General features: G+C 46.6%; 1 protein-coding gene across 3 annotated transcripts in view; it reads left to right on the top strand.

Moving 5' to 3' along the window:
- Positions 1–15,503, top strand: part of LOC137352712 (trafficking protein particle complex subunit 3-like) — a 48,669-nt gene that overhangs the window by 17,856 nt on the left and 15,310 nt on the right. The window lies entirely within an intron of this gene.

Below are 15,503 nucleotides of genomic sequence, written 5' to 3'. Positions count from 1 at the left end.
CTGGCAACCTTTAAAATTCCTTCAGCTTTAACACAGCTTCCACCTCCTGCTTCCCCACAAGGTGCCAGTGTGCTGACACAACTGGGTGCCCACGTGATGCCTTCAAATTTGCTGTGCTGTTGTAAAACTCATGCTAATTGGCTCTTTAATTACTTTGATTGGATTTCCATCCCTGTCAGGTGGGTTTCTCACTGCTGCATGCCCACCTCACACTTCATCCACGTTGTGTTGACTGAGGAATCTGCCCCAATCCACAAGCAACCCATAAGCAAGGAAATAAAAGCAAAAGCATTGGGATTATTCAAAGTATGTTTAAATGCTATGAAGGCAGAGTTAAGCTGGAGGAATCTGCTTCAATGGGCTGAATGGCCTTTGCCAATCCTTTTCTAATGTTCTTATGTTTGCTGGTTTGCTGTGGTTGTGTTGTTATTTGACGAGACTTTAATTACTAGCGTTGTAACATTCTTTCCTTGAAACTGACCAAAATAATGTCTGTCTGTGGTATTTCAGTTTTTTTGTGACTACAATAGTTTGAAAAAAAACATTATTTTTATAGCTTCTGTCTTCATTTACCCCTCCTCAACCCAACAGATTCCCACTCTCACCCCCACCATCTCTCTCTCACTTGGCACTATCCATCTCCTCAGTTGAAAGTGCAGGATGTTGTCAATCTCTGCACTTGAGGGACATGGTAGTGCTGTATCTCTAATCTAATCTACAAAATGGGTTGCAATAGCTTCCTAATTATTTTTTCCATCTTCAGGATAGCAACATTAAGATCTTCAAAAACTATTTTTGGCGAATGGTGCCTTTCACTTCCCTTGGCTGTTGTTTTCCTAAGGTCTTCTGTATCACAATAGCCTTCCCCAATACAGGATGAGTAGCCAATTGCCATAAGAATCAACTGCTAGGAGGTGACATTTTTGTGTTATATCATTTGAAGATATTTCCATTTGGTACTTTTCTTATTTCCCGCAGTGTTTATGAAAAGGTCAAACCAGTCGAAATTATTATCCTGCAAATTGACATTTGGTGGTTTTGAAAGCCAGTTCACAGGGATATAGGGCTGAATTTTTGCAGTGGGGGTGGGAAACAGAAGTTGGGACTGTTTCCAGGTCCAGGGTGTGGGTAGTGCGGGAAAGCAGAATTGACTCAGGATTTTCATGGGGGCAACCTTTCATTATTTTGGAGATGGGTTTGGCAGCCAATTAGCAGCTGCACAGACAGGAACAAAGGCAGTTCAGATGAAGTGCGGGCCCAATTTAAATTCCCCACAGCCTTGGCTGGATTGTTGTTCCCCATGATATCACAGGAAAGCCGGAGGCTTGGTGCCTGGGGCAGGGCAGCTCCTCAGTTCTCAGACAATGAGCTTGAAGTGATGCTGGAGGCTGTGAGGGAGAGGAGCGAGGTCCTCATTCTGAGGAGGTGGCAGGAGGAGGCCACTCTTACAGACAAAGCAGGCCTGACTTGAGATAGCAGTCACAGATAACGGCAACAGTGTCATTAGGTGATCCTGGGTTCAGTGTAGGAGATGTTTCAATGACCTCATACGCTCTGGCAAGGTGAGTGCAACACCCAACTATGAGGACAGGCCTCTGGGTGTTCACTCTCCAGCAGACACACCAGCTGAGGAGTCTCAGGGTGCATACTGCTCCTCAACAAAGGAGGGGCATGCACCCAGCGTATTTACTGACTCCTCAGAATGGCTCAGAGCCATAGTGCTGCTGAGAATCTCAAAGTCATCATTGAAACATGCAGCTTCTAATGGATAGAGGTAGATGCAATTGGCCACAGAGAACAGCAGTGTCTTATCTCACTCTCTTTTGTCCTTGCAGGAGAAATGGGCACATAATGCCCAAGAAACGGCACAAACAGGTAGAGGGGTGCCATACTTCCAGAGGATTACACCAATGGAGGACCAACCGATGGAGATAGCTAGGATTATGGACAAGGAGGAAGTCAGCCCCGGTGAAATGGGAACTCATGGTGGAGATGGTGATTACAGAGGAGCAATGAACTTATTGGGGGGGGGTGGGGCGGGGGAGCGCAATGTACGCCACCCCGTCCAATAACACGGTGAGCACTAAGATGCAATGGGAAGCCTCAGCAATGCACTGGTTTCTACTCTCCAAGACTAGCTCTCACATTCTCTTCTTGTGCTTCCCACAAGTGCAGGTGTCCATCCCACGACACCCTCTCCCTTTCCCTCCACGGCCCCAGAAGACCAGGACAGAACCGAAGAAGCACCATCACACCTTACAAGGGCACCATCCACCAGCGCAAATACTCTCACCTTGGTGGGTCCTGGCATGTGTTTAAATAGGGTGGCACTGGGTGAGGAGATTGGCATTAGTTGTTCATGAGGCAGTGCCAGAGGCTCAGAGGATGGAGGACAGACACAGTCCTGCTCAGCTGTGCACAGATACAGGACTGGGAGTCACAAGAAAGGAGACTCTACCTAGACCAGGAGTAATAGATGTGCTCCCACATGTCAGAGTTCCTTGAGGCAGTGTGGGGTTATGAGCAGAAGATGGAGATGGCTCAGGGCTATGAGCGCATGAGCTCCTCCATTGAGAGAGTGGCCAATCTCATGGCAAGCCACATGCAGCAGCACTTGGAGTGCTTTCAGGACCTGCGCACTGATGTCCACAGGTGCTTGTCACACCATGTAGCCTTGACCGTGGCGCTGATGGTGCAGAGATGTTTGGAGTGGATGCCAGTTGCATTCTAGCTGGTGTCTTCCTCATCCTCTTTGGTAACATCATCAGCCCTTGTCGGGTGCTCCAGATGGCTAGAGGGGACCACTCCTCATGGGGTACCTTCATCACCCTCGGCCTCCTTAGCTACTTTAGATTAGATTAGAGATACAGCACTGAAACAGGCCCTTCGGCCCACCGAGTCTTTGCCAAACATCAACCACCCATTTATACTAATCCTACACTAATCCCATATTCCTACCACATCCCCACCTGTCCCTATATTTCTCTACCACCGACCTATACTAGTGACAATTTATAATGGCCAATTTACCTATCAACCTGCAAGTCTTTTTGGCTTGTGGGAGGAAACCGGAGCACCCGGAGAAAACCCACGCAGACACAGGGAGAACTTGCAAACTCCACACAGGCAGTACCCGGAATCGAACCCTGGTCCCTGGAGCTGTGAGGCTGCGGTGCTAACCACTGCGCCACTGTGCCGCCCTGACAGTGGGAGCCTCTGTGCAGCAGGGTCAAGTGACGGAGTCTACCTCTGCAATGATGCAGATGCAGCAGCGTCTGGAGATGCCCCACAGACACATCTATGACAAGAATGACTGCCACATGCATCTTAAATACAAGCAGAGACAATGGAGCAGGCTGCCTCCACCTCCTCTGAGGCCACAAGGGGATCACCGCATAGGAGTGGCCGAATACAGAGGTCACCTCATCGCATAGAGCACTGAGTGGGTCATTGAGGTATCTTCTTACTGTCTCTGGGCACTGTTTGCCTTTCTTAGCATTGCATAAATAATGCCACTTTAAGCCACACATCTGAGACTTCTTTCATTGATGGCTTGACAAGAAAAGGAGTATGAGGTGATGAAGGATATTCCTACACAATGAGAGGAAAAGCCTCAGGGCAGATGTGCTTTCTTCATCATTGGTAAGAGTTCCAAACTGCATCTTCAAAGGCACTGTTAGCACAGGCACCTCAGAGTGAGTGCCATAACATGTCCTTCATTCAGGGTCAGAGGACTCAGTTGAAATATTCCTGAATCAAATGATCCTTGACGAGACCCTGGCTCCCCGCGCCATGCCTGACCACCTCCTTGTGCAGCCGGGCACCTTGGTGTTCTGCATCCTCCCCCTCTCCTCTGCTTCCTCCCCCTCTCTCACCCCCTGCTTCTCCTCTTCTTTCAATGAGTTATCTGGTTCGAGGGCCTCACCATCCTCAAGGTCCACACATCTCTGGAGGGTCATGTTATGAAAAGCACAGAAGACCACCACAATGAGTGAGGCCCTTGCAGAGGTGCATTGGAGGGCATTACCCAACTGGTCCAGGCACCAGAATCACATCTTGAGAAGCCCACTGGCCTACTCAATGGTTACCCTCATAAACTGGTGACATTGGTTGTATCGCCTCTGTGCCTCTGTCTGGGGCTCTCGTAGAGAGAGAAGTAACCATCTCTTCAAGGGATATCCCTTGTCCCCTAGGACCCACCACCGATTTTGGGGGATGGAGTGCAGAGCTGTGGCAGCCTGGACTAGCGGAGGATGAAGGAATCATGGCAGTGGCCAGGAAAGCAAGCGCACACATGTAGGAAGCTCTTATTGTGGTGGCGGACCATTTGGACTTTGAGGGAGTGGAAGCCCTTCCTGTTGATGAATCTCACTGGCCAGTCACTGGGTACCTTGATGGCCACATGGCTACAATCGATGATGCCCCGCACCTGGAAGAATACAGTGATGGTGGCAAAGCCCATTGCCCACTGTGCCTGCGAGGCCATGTCTGTTGTGAAATGAATGTACTGTCCAGCTCTTGCAAATAAGGCATCAGTGACCTGTGAGATGCAATGGTGTGCAGTAGTTTGCCAGATGCCACCAAGTTCTGCAGCTGATCCTAGGAAGGAGCCAGAAGCAAAGATGTTCAAGGTCACTGTGACTTTGACGGCTACTAACGGCATGGTGAGCAGTGCTGTGAGGTGTGGGGTCTTCAGCGATGTCGGCACAGATGTCTGTGACCATCTGCCTGGAGGGTCTCAGTCTCCTGAGGCACTGAGTCTCAGTCATCACCAGGTAGCTCCTTCAGTGGTAGATCCTATGCTGAGGGTATGGCCTTCATGTCCTTCCTGCCCTTTGTTCCTCTCTTCTGCCCTCCTGATGCCCGGGGCTCCGCCCTTCCTGCGGAGGGTGTCACTCCTCATCGTCACTGGACACAAAATCTAAGAGTCATGTCCCCATTGCCAGCTGCTGACTACCTTGTGCTCACCTGGTTGCACACTGGTCCTTGGCAGCCTTGCCCTTGCTCTTCTGCCTGGAGAGCGACAACCCCCTGCATTACCTGAGCGCTGACTGCCCACTCTGCCCGGCAACTGCGCAATGCTAAGGGCCCCTGTTTGTCAATGGCTGAGATCCCTCTGTGCCGTTGAAACCTTTATGGCTCTGGGGCAGCCATGGCTGGCTCCACACTCTGTATCCGCTTCCCATCACTTGATCTGCCCCAGACAACGTGTGTAGCCCGGGTGTCCCCAGCGTGTGGTCCCAAGCGTGTGGGGACCAGGTCATCTTGCATGGAATCAATTTTGTCCAATTCCCTCTCAACATGTGCTGAGCAACAATTTTCAGCTGGCCTTTTTTTGGCTGGTGTTAGCTGCTCTTGCATAGAATCTACAGGGCTGTCATTTTAATAGGCAATCTCCAATAAATCATGTCAATAAGAAGTCAAGCATGAAATCCAGTGCTTTGCGGCAGGATTTTGTTAAGTGTCTTTAAAAAGTAGTTATAAAGGTCAGAAATACTCAGCCTTGTTCCCAGAAGGAACTTTTTATCGGGAACCTGAGGTAATTTTGGTTCCTGCAACAAAAATTGTTAAAATGATTCATGCTTTGTTGAGCAGGACAAGACCTTAATCACTTCCTCCATGGAAAAGAGGGTACTACAATTCTTTAAGGGCACATTGGCTGACAATGCAACCTCTAGGTGGAGCACTACTGGCACATGCGCAAAGGCAGCCTCATCAACTGAAACATCACCATCTACAATGTCTCAGGCAGCTGCCTGTAATAAAGATGGCGCTGCACAATTTGACACAAAAAAGCGAATTAAACTCAAACCCTCTCACCCCTCAATGGCCACGATCACCGCCTCAACGGCCACTTCTCTTCCCTGCTCCCTCCCACAATCGCCGCCTCTGCCCCCGAACAGTACCCCGCTCCCTCGCGTGATCGCCACGTCAATTGCCACATTCAGTTCAGTGAAAGAAATTAGTATTAATAAAGAGGAAGTACTCGAAAAATTACCTAGATTGAAGGTTGATAAGTCCCCTGGACCAGATGAGCTACATCCCAGATTGTTGAAGGAGGTGGCTATAGAGATAGTGGATATCTTTCCAAATTCTATAGATTCTGGAAAGGTTCCTGCAGACTGGAAAGTCGCAAATGTAACCCCACAATTTAAAAAAGGAGGGAGAGAGAAAACGGGGAACTACAGGCCTGTTAGTTTGACATCAGTAGTAGGGAAAATGTTCAAATCTATTATAAGCGATGTGATAACTAGACAATTGGAAAATAATGATATGATTGGGCAGAGTCAACATGGATTTATGAAATCATGTTTGACAAACCTGTTAGAGTTTATTGGGATGTTAATGTAGCATAGATAAAGGAGAACCAGCGGATGTGGTGTATTTGGATTTTCAGAAGAATTTTGATAAGGTCCCACACAGGAGGTTAGTAAACAAAATTAGAGCACATGGGATTGGAATGTAATATACTGGTATGGATTGAGAATTGGTCAACAGACAGTAGAAATAAATGGGTCATTCTCAGGTTGGCAGGCTGTTACTAGTGGAGTACTGCAAAGATCAATTCCAGATTTATTAATTGAATTCAAATTTCACCATCTACTGCCGTGGGATTCAAACCCATGTCCCCAGAGCATTAGCCTGGGCCTCTGGATTACTAGTCCAGTGACATTACCACTACACCACCGCCTCCCTCGATTGGATACCCCAGAATTGTACCTTTCCTTGGGGTCGGAGATTGCCCATAGAATTGCCACATACTTCACGGTGAACTGTATATCCAAATAGTCATGAGTGATGGTACCGCTGAGGCTATTAGACACCTCCAACCTCTCCACCAGACCTCACAGGGTGTTTCTCACAGTATAAAATGGCTTAAGGAAACAATTGTACTCAGATTAGAACTTTCTTTAATCTTGGGCTCTGCAGCTGTGGAAGAACGTGAGCTTGCCCTCTAGTTCCAGCTCCTGCATTGTCACAACCACATGCTCCCCATTCTGCTCTGTGATTTACTCAGTATTAGCATCTCAAACTGGCTATCTAAAAGTAAAATACTGCAGATGCTGGAAATCTGAAACAAAAACAGAGAATGCTGGAAATATTCAGCAGGTCTGGCAGCATCTGTGGAGAGAGAAACAGTGATAATGTTTCAGGTCAGGACCTTTCTAAATGCCAAGCTTTCTTCCATGGCTGCTTTTTGGGGGATATCTGTAGGAGCAGAACAAATGTTAAATGCTGGCCTCATGACCCTTGTCTAATACTACTTGCATGCCAATCTACATGTATAAAGGCAGTGCTATGCTATATCTATGGAGGAGCGAGTGAGTATGGGAAAAAGGAAGAACAGAAAAAGGATGATGTTGGCTCTCAGCTTGGGAAAGGCCTTGGACTTCACCTTCTCACATTCTTCCTTTGAGCTCATTGGTAAGGATTTCCACAGCTGAATCCCAGTCTATATGTGAGTAAATGTTCATAATGCAGATAGGTTTTGATGGAAAAATTATTACAGGGAGCATCTTTAAAGCTGTAAGTCTGATATGATTTTGACTTGTTTCACAGATGGAAAGTGTGCCCTGTTGAAGTAGAGGCATGCATGTTAAGCAATGAAAGTGTTGTATGGTTTTCTAAATTACATGGAGCTACAATCATTGTGTAACAGATTGAGAGGAAATTCTTTGTGGCAAGCATATTTTGTTTATCTACTTGGGATAGGGAAATGTTGGGTAACCTTATCTTGGCAGATTTTTGATGCCCAAAACAGTTCTTCCACATCAGCCTTCGTGTGCATGGTGCTATGAGCACTCATAATGGCCACCATAGTCTCTGAAGCACTGTACAGTCCCCTCCAGTGGGTAGAGTGCTCTGTAATATCAAACAGGGAAACACTGCTTTGATGTACCTGTAGTAGCCTTGAGCTTACATGTACTGCATACCCTCTAAGCTAGCTTCAGCTTGCTGAATGATTGAATTAAGAGAGCTTTTGACTCAAAGTTTCACAAACCTCATTGCTGCTAAATTACAAATCTGCACATTAATTATTTTTTGGCATGACACCATCATGGCTTTAATTTAAAAGTTGCAATTGTATAGCAAGTGAATTTACCTTCAATTGCAGGGTGTGGCCCTTTAAATCGCTGCACGTGTTTAGGAAATCCCAACAGCCACCCCACTGTGAGTGTTCCTAGTGCTCAGCTTCAATCTTGCTGGCAGTTCATTGTGCATATTTAATGAACTATGGCCGACAAACCCGAGGCCTAGTGGGATGTATCTTGATGGTTTTGGAAACCCTAAGTGAAAGACGGTCCCTGATCTGTTCCAGCATTTGAAGCACTACTCAAGATGCTGGTGTTTCATCCTGGTATATGCAAGGGCCTCAATGAGATGGGCTTAATTTGAGTAATTGCAAATTGAATGCTGCACTTTCCCTGATGATCTTGTGAGTTGCTCAGTTTACATGCAAGAACTAGGAAAGAACAGCAAAATCTTCAGATAAAAATGTTTCTCGGGACCCAAGAAAGCTTGTATTTACATAATTAAGCATTCAACTGCTTAATAAGAGAAACTGGGAGAAAAATTGGATATATTCCGAAAATGGACGCGGGGCCCACGAAGTGCAATTAACCCAGACCCGCTTGTTGTGATGCAGGCAACAAGGAAACTTCGTGCTGCTTTGCTCATTATAATAATTGCAGTGTGAAGCCAAGGCTACGTACACTGCTGAGTGGCTGCACATCTGAGTAGGGGGCACAAAATCTTAAAAGGTAGAGTATCAGGAGAAACTGTTCAGAACAGAGTAGATAGGGAGAAACTGTTGCCTTTGGCAGAAGAGTCAAGAACCAGAGGGCACCAATTTAAGGTGAATGGCAAAAAAACCAAAGGTGACATGAGGAAAAACATTTTCATGCAGTGAGTGGTTAGGATCTGGAATGCACAGCTTGAGAATGTGATGGAGGCAGATTCACTCATGGCTTTCAAAAGGAAATTGGATCATTACCTGAAGAGAAAAAAAATTACAGGAGAAAAGGTGGGGGAATGGGACTAGCTGAGCTAGTCTTACAGAGTGACAACAGGGACAAGATAGGGTCATTGGCCTCCTTCTGTGCTGTAACCATTCTGTGATCTTATTCTATGATAAGTTAGCCTGCGTTACTTAAAGTCTGCACCTCTTGAAGGGGAGGTGCATTATGGCTGGAGCAGGTGCTGAAACTGGCCTTCATAAGTGACTTGGACCTGGGAAAGATGTAAGAATGACATAATGTGGCAGAGAACGGCTCCAAGATTTCTGGACGCAGCGCTAGTAACCTTGGTGCAAAAGGTGAACGGGAGAAGAGAGGTCCTCTATCTTCAGGGCGCCAGGAGACCCTCCAGACAAACTCTGTGAAGGCAATGGGAGCAGATAGACATGGAGGTCAATGGCAAGAATGTAGCTGCGAGGACCTCAATGCAGTGCTGAAAGAATTTCATTGACCTCACACAAGTGGTCAAGGTTAGTGAATGCATCTTCTAATGCTGCATTCCATCAACTGCACAACTAGCTTCAGATACTTTTCAATGCACCACATCCCCATCTCTCACCTACCATCAATCTTCATCAAGTGACTCATACCTCACATTCATAGGTTCACCTCACCCTCACAGACTTAGCACTGTTCCATATCTCACAGCTTTCACATACTGCTAGCTATTCAACCATGACAACCACATCACCCAAACACATTGCACCACACTCACTAACACACTTCCCTCTCTCTTGCAGGACAAGGTGGTGCGTAATCGCAGACAGCAGGAGCTGACCAGTGATGGACAGTCATGGTTGCATCCCCTTATCCCTACGGTGGAGATGGTGTTTGCCATCATTGCAGCGGCCATGACTGAGGCTGGGGCCAGACGCTGGGCTGAGATAATTGAAGGTGACGATATATTCCTACCTAATCCTCCTTCTCACATCTCACTTCCGCCTCATTCCACGACTTCTTCTGATTTACAAGCTGAAGATGGTATAAGCATGCACCTCTTGCTTTCCCTTTTTCCTTTACCCCAACCTTACCCTTGTACCTTTCTTCTTTCAGATACCCAAGAACTACCACCTGACCTGGCAGTGATGCAGGAGGAAGAAGTAGAAGAGGAAGAAGAGACTGATAATGAAGAAACACTTGTAGCCACCAGCTCTGATACTAGCACTGAGCAAAATTTAGGCAGTAGTTTACAGGCAGGATCTGCATGTGGTTAGTCACTGGGCATGAGTGGTCTGCAGCCAGGATAGGGGGAAAGGGTCATGCAGGTGTCAGCTCCCCGGAGAGCGAGGTCGCAGCAAAGGACTCAGATGAGGATTTCAATGGGGTGGTGTTCAGAAAAAGGCTAATGGGCATATACACAGAAATTCTTGGTGCATTGGTAGGCCTGCCAGAAAGAATGCAATCATTGTCAAGCAGCATGGAGGAGTCGGGCACCAAATTGGCACAAGGCTTTGCGCAGAAATTGGAGCCACCCTTTCCAGTGTGGAAATTGTGGTTAATTCCACGAGGACACTTATGGACCCAGCTGTGATGCAGCATCTGATGGCTCAGCTTCCATTGCAGTACAAGTAGAAGGCACCCAATGTCTGGGTGCTGCAGTGGAAGCTCAGACTGAAGTTATGCAATCTCAGCAGGTTAGCATGCAAGGCCGGCTTGTTGCCACATGAGCTCAGACTGCTGCCATCATGGCTTTGGATATCAGTGTTCAAAGGGGCTTGCAGGGTCTCACAGCAGTCCTCTAGGCGATTACTAAGATGGTTGAGGCGCTGCCTCTCGGGTGCAGCAGTGGCTTCATGATGCATGAACCTGCTGTCCTCTTAAGATAACAGTATTTGTGCTCCCATCACCATCACTCTGCCAGTGCCCCTGCTATTGCCTGTCAGCCAGCTATCCCAGACTGCTGCTCCGCCACCCCATATGCCGAGATGGTGCAGTCCAGAGCTGGACCTTCTAGACTCTGAGATGGTCGAGGTTGTTCTGCACAGCCATCTGCAGTCTCCACCACTGAAAATCACCAGCCATGCTCCAACCACTGGGGTAGCACTGCATAAGAGCACCAAGACAGGCAAAGAAATACAGAAGCCAGGTACCAAGGGATTGAATGGTGTGTTTGATAAAGCTTGTTTGGAATGATTGTTTTATGTGGTTTTGTTGTATGTTTGGTCAGTGTGCTGCCACCTTAATAGACTTAGTTAGTCTACCTTAGAGAGATTCCTTAGTCTGAAGTACTTATAACATTAACCTTTATTACATTATAACTATGTACAGCTTCACACCAGTCTGTGTGACTCCTCTGAAGCCACGCTGTATCTCTCTTCAAGTCTCTCTCACATGTGATCTCTTACATCATCATGGTAAGAGTTATTCGTTACACTTTCTCAACATTAATCCTCTCAGACCCTTATACTACAGCTTTTATTTCAGCATTGTGGCCAAGAGGATGCTGTGATAGTCAGTAACAGAGAGAAGGCTGTTGTTGAATGGGCACCTGGGGTTGTTCTCACTGGTTCTGCAGTTGAATGAGTTGATCATGGATAGACTGGCTGGAAAGGGGCTGTCTAGGTGACTACTCCTACTCCTACTTCTACTACTCCTACTCCTCCTCCTCTTCCTCCTCAGCTGCTTGCAGTATAGCTGGTGGCAAGGGCCGTGCCCTCATGATGGCAAGGTTGTGCAGACCGCAGCGAAACGTGACACATACGCACTAGTGAGTACTGCAGGATTCCTGCAAAGTGGTCCAGGCAGCAAAAGCATTGCTTAAGCACCCCAATAATCTGTTCAATTACATTTTGTGTGGCAGTTTGGCTCTCATTATACGCATGCTGCCCACGTGTGCATGGGTTGCGCATTGGAGTGAAGAGCCAGATGGTCAGTGGATACCCATTATCACCCAAAGCCACCCTCTGTTTCATGTGGTGGCTCAAATGATGATAGTACAGCAGACTGGCACATAATGAAGGCATCATGACTGCTGCTAGTATACTGCATATTGACCTGCATGATGTGCTAAACATGGTCACACATCAACTACACATTCACAGATTGGAAACCTTTGCAGTTGTGGTACATCTCTGCATTTAAATGCGGTACCCACAAAGCCACGTGTGAGCAGTCAATGACATCCTGCACAATGAAGCCCACTTACCCTGATGAAGCCACATGCACCCTCTGCCTACTTCTCTTTGGTCACCGTATTCCCCTCTCCTGACACACAGAGAATAGTCACCTACTTCATTTGGACAAAGACTGGGAGATGTTCGAGATGTTGCCTGTTCCAGCCTGAAAGGAATCTGATTTGGAGAAATTTAAAGCCACAGTCATCCTCACAGACTGTGGCAATGCGATCCTCATCCTGCTCTGAGGCTGCAGGTCTGCCTGCAAGAGGTGGCAGATTTCAGTGAACACTTCCATTGTAAAATGGAGATGCCACACACACTGGGGAGAAATTTGTTTGCGTAGTGCCACTTGTAATGGCATTATTGAAACTACATTGGTTTCCCAGGGACACAGGGCCATAGGCTGAGACTTGTGTGGCCCATGGTGCTGCCCCAGGGGAAAGGACATAAGTTCCTTTAGATAAGAGAATTGTTTCCTGGGTGAATATGGCCTCCTACTGAAAGCCTTTCTCCCCCTCTTCCTCCTCTTTCTGTAAGCAGCTTGTCCTCTGTTTTGCCTCTTCTCAATTTCCCCTTCATGCTACAGACCAAGGAAGATGGCAACTAAAGCACCCATGGCTGGGAGCAAGTGGTCTGAGCAGAACCCTGAAGTCAGAACCATGGCCTAACCACATGCAACACCGTTCCCTGCAGACTTCACCAACTTTAAATAGCAGTAGCAAACTCACAGCATGTCTACAAACTCAGACAGAGCCAGTAGAAATCAATCAGAAGCTGACCTTAAAATAGGCCTTCCTGCTGAACGCGTGCTCAGTTATGCATGCTTAGGAGAGGGCATTAGCTGGAGCCTTGAGATTGAAAATGGCACCGTTACAATCAAATCAGCATTACACACTGACTGGCACCACAATCTGCCTCCTCTTCGCATTTCCAGTGCACGCTCCTAACACCCATGTTAATGCTTTCACCAAAATGCCCACACCATAAGTGCCACACAGATGCCATTTTGCACCCAAAATAGACAGCTTAATGCCAAAAATACTGCCGGAATGGAGCCAGATTTTGTGGCCATCATTCATATAAGTGTGAAATTGTTTCTTTAAAGATGTCTTAAATTAGAAAATGGAATATCCTCTAAGTGTTCATTGGAGTATTTTACCAACAGTAATTGTTCAGTCAGTTTCGGAAGTTTTAAACATTCCCTTTCAATTATTATTTTGTTTACAGTAAATCATCAATGAGGGTAAGAACCACAAATTGAACTTGTTGAGTTTATATCACATTTCCGGTAATAGAAAGAATTTCCTGTAAGCCATTGATATAACATCTGTATGATGAAGTTGACGGGAAATATAAAAGGCTGAATTTCCCTCTTAATGAGAGACAACAACCCAGACTTCAATAGTGTTAACCCCACCTGCTTACGGTTAATGTTATTTTCCATAGCTGAAAGAAACTAAAGAATTATAGGATTAAAATATGTAAGTGACTAACTGGCAGAACATAAAACCAAAAACAAGTCAATTGTTGACAAGCGAGAGTGGAAAGTTGGCTGGGCTCCTAAGGAGAGTAAGGCTGAGGTACAATAAGGGGAATTCCTTTATTGCAATTGCCCTTGAATGGAGTTTGAACACACAGCTGAAATCCTGTCCACTGAATACAAGATTCCAGACTTCCCTGAGAGAGGGAGGCCATTTAAAAGATATGGGTGTAGAGTTCAGTCCACTTAATTAGCACATTATCTAGCATTTCAAAAACAAGTCAGTAAATTGATTGGCAACTCCACTAGCCCTGTCCTACAATATTAACTGACTATAATCCTAGAAATTACTCATGACAGCATTGATGCAGAAGTGCTGAATGCATTCATACAGCATTCCTCTACCCCTATTTTAATGGCAACATTAATCCATTACTTTTAACTGGTTAGCTTCACTATTAAAATAACAGACAAAGGAGTATCAGACAAGATTCCAAGAGGTGTTTAGGGAAAGAATTCCAGAGAGTGGAACTTCGGTGGCTGAAGGCATGGTCACCAATGATGAGGTGAAAGGAGGAAGGGTACTCAAGAGGCTAGGGTATTCTGAGGTAGGGACAATTCAGCAGTAGGGCCAGAGGACGTTACAGACAGAAAGTGGCCAGCACATGGATAGATTTAAATACAAAGATAAGAATTTTAAACTTGAGGCATTGGAGGACTGAGCACCAATTTAGGCCCTCAAACACACGGGTGATGGGTAAGCAAGAAATGCTCTTCCCCTTCCTTAGCTGAAGGAAACTGTGGATTATCCAACACTGGATGCTGGAGAAGCAGTCTGTCTGCATAGGGCAAGTTGAGAGAGGTGGCAGAGGTCTGTCATCAATGTACTAGTGGAAGCTGACCCTGTGGAGTATTAGTTTAGATGTTTAGTTTAGAGATACAGCACTGAAACAGGCCCTTCGGCCCACCGAGTCTGTGCCGACCATCAACCACCCATTTATACTCATCCTACACTAATCCCATATTCCTACCACATCCCCACCTGTCCCTAGATTTCCCTACCACCTACCTATACTAGGGGCAATTTATAATGGCCAATTTACCTACCAACCTGCAAGTCTTTTGGCTTGTGGGAGGAAACCGGAGCACCCGGAGAAAAACCACGCAGACACAGGGAGAACTTGCAAACTCCACACAGGCAGTACCCAGAATTGAACCCGGGTCGCTGGAGCTGTGAGGCTGTGGTGCTAACCACTGCGCCACTGTGCCGCCCTTTCGGCATTCGGGAGTAATGGTGTGTGGGTGGGAACAAGAGCCATTGGTAGAGATGCTCTGGATACGATCGCATGGATAAGAGTGGAGTGGACTCCTATCAAGATGCATAACAGAGGGGAGGTGTTGGAGGCGGGTCATATGATCAACCATGTCAAAGGCTACAGTGACGTTGAGGAGGAAGAAAAATGATAACGTACCATAGTCACAGAGAATGTCATTTGTGACTTTAGTTAGATCCCTTCCAATTTTGTGGGAGGGTTCAAAATATTTTGGAAGGTTTCAAACAAGTTGAGCTCGAAGAGGGCATCGGAAGAGATAGAAAAGAAATGAGAGTGCTGCGGGGCTTCATGACTGGAATTGGGGTAGTGGGGGCGGATTGTCTTGATGGGGAAGGGGAAAGGGCTAAAACAGCAAAGGCAGCTGAAAAGATGCATCAGGCATTTCCTCAGGAAATCTCCCAATTGGTTGCTGTAATTGTGGTTGAAGATTGGTAGAATCCTCGAATAGACACATAAATGAGATTTCTGCCTAAGTTACTGCAACTGATCAGGAGAACTTCCAAGGAAATTCCTTTTTCTGAAGCGGATGCAGAAGGAGGTGGGGTTGGAAGGGAGT

Source organism: Heterodontus francisci, chromosome 3 (assembly GCF_036365525.1).
Source record: "Heterodontus francisci isolate sHetFra1 chromosome 3, sHetFra1.hap1, whole genome shotgun sequence".
Classification (NCBI taxonomy): domain Eukaryota; kingdom Metazoa; phylum Chordata; class Chondrichthyes; order Heterodontiformes; family Heterodontidae; genus Heterodontus; species Heterodontus francisci.
The sequence above is the reverse complement of the archived record's forward strand: the minus strand, read 5'-3'. Positions and strand labels throughout refer to the sequence as shown.